Below are 2,274 nucleotides of genomic sequence, written 5' to 3'. Positions count from 1 at the left end.
GGAGTGAAACATAAGATTTTTTTAGTGATATGTATATCAAAAGTAAACTGTTTTCTTTCAAATTTGTGAATATGTATTATTCTACTTTGGATCTGTTGCAACGGACAGGCTCATAGTTGTAAAGGTTTATCTCTTGCATTCTCCGCAACCAACACCTAGTGTACTGGTCCGGGCCGGATGCTCGCAGCCCGATGACCTAAGTTCGAATTCTGTCCTAAACTTTAGCTTTTTATTTTTTTAATATATACTACTTCTTTTGCTACTGTACTGGCAGTGGAACCCATAGAGTACTTAGAATACAGGATTAAGGATGGATTTGTTTCTTTTTAACTTTCTTTACGAATCTGTAGCCAGCCTGCAAGTCATGTACACTATACTGACAGTGGAACCCACAGAGTACTTAGAATACAAGATTAAGGATGCAATTAACTTTTTATAGAGGGAGAATCATACACGCAATTAACTCAAATGGATTGGACGTGACTCTATTATTCTCCAACTGCAACCGACAAATTTCCTCCCGCGGGCCAGAGTAGGTTTCTCGGTTTGCATGCCGGTTTAACGGAGGGGTTTGATGGAGGCGAGGAGGCGTGTTCAGCCGGGCATGCAGTGGACGGCGCAATACTATTCAATTTGACAACTACAACTAGTGTATTATAAAAAACAAAGAAGAGTAGTAGAGATAGAGATAAGAATAGAGACTAGGGAGGAGCACCATCTACTACTTCGTGGGCTACTCCTGCGCTCCATTCGGCGGTCGCAACGTCCCCTACAGCCACTCCCTCCCGCGCTCCATTCGGCGGGCGCTGTTGAAATTTGGGGAGCGCACTCTCGCGACTGCTAGCAGCGACGACTTCACCGACGACGACTTCTTCCCCGACCTCGGCAACCTCTTCCTCAACGACATGGGCGACAACCTCAACGCCAATGGTGCCGCTCCCGTTGCACCATATGTGTTTCTGTCCTTCCTGTTCGAAATCGTGGTAGAATTCATGTTTCTACTCTGTATCCTACTACTATGCTAGTCCACATGATTAGTTCCATCTCTGTTATAGCCGTCATGATTTATTTTGTGCTTATTCGGATTAAATCTCGTAGTAACTTGCTCATATATTCAACTGGCGCAACGTCCCCTACAGCCACTCCCGTTTCATGGACGGCCTGGTCGATGCCTCCAAGGAGCCCTTCGTCCACTGCTATGAGTGCCCGATGCCGTTTTGTGGCTCGCCGGCGGACATGGTGCATCACCTCATGGATGCGTGTAGAGGTCACTACTGGACCTTGGCGGAGAACATCAAGTACGAGACGTGCTACCCGTTCACCATGCCGGAGTCGCTGGAGGATCACCGCCGCCTGCTACTCTCGGAGGAGGACGACAACGTCTTCCTCTTGATCATGGGCACCGGCGAGGCCTGCGCAGGCTGCCGCCCCGTCTCTGTAATGTGCATCAGGGGCGACGCCGCTGATGCTGACACTGACACGAGGCCGATGTACGGGTGCGTGGTCAGTGTTACTACCCCTCCGGGTCGCGTGGGCGGCGACACCGGCCTCATCGAACGGACTTGGACTCTGGGGAGCTGGGACTATCCCTCCAATGTGGACTTGGAAAACCCATGGCATCCTTTACCCGCTGACGCGGTGCACGGGGACTCCAAGGAGGTTCACCTGGACATACACATTATCAAGTTAAATGTTGATCATTAGTCTTCGCTCAATGTAATCCGCTGTCTAAGCATGTGGAGACTTCCATGCAGGATCTTGCTCTATTAGAGTATCGCGCATGAATAAAAGTGTATCCGTTTATGGTTTAGTCTAGAATCTTCCATGTATGAATTTTTACTACAGTACTGGTGAAAGACTTACGATGAACCATTTCTTACATCTCCTCTGCCCGCTTGCAAGTCACCCTGATTTAATCCCTCCGTCTATGTGTATAAGGGCATGGTTAATATTACTTAGTAGTATAGCCAACTGTTGACTATAAGAAAGTGCCATGTCATCTGTAGCCAACATGTATAACAATCGATACTCAAAACTAATTCTTAAAGATCATTTCTTGCAAAGCACAATAAGTGTTATTTCTTCACAAGTTTTGGATGCAGGTTGAACAGTTGAACGCTTTTGTTTGCAAAAGATACCTTTTTATCTATTTCACCCGGATGTTTGTGAGCTCTAGAGATGAAATAATATCTGAAGAAACCTATCGATACCCGTTACACATGAGATGACCCCCACATCCTTTGTCAAAATAAACAACTCCCCGATCAATGCATT

This window comes from Aegilops tauschii, chromosome 5 (assembly GCF_002575655.3).
Source record: "Aegilops tauschii subsp. strangulata cultivar AL8/78 chromosome 5, Aet v6.0, whole genome shotgun sequence".
Lineage (NCBI taxonomy): Eukaryota > Viridiplantae > Streptophyta > Magnoliopsida > Poales > Poaceae > Aegilops > Aegilops tauschii.
Note: the sequence above shows the minus strand (reverse complement) of the source record.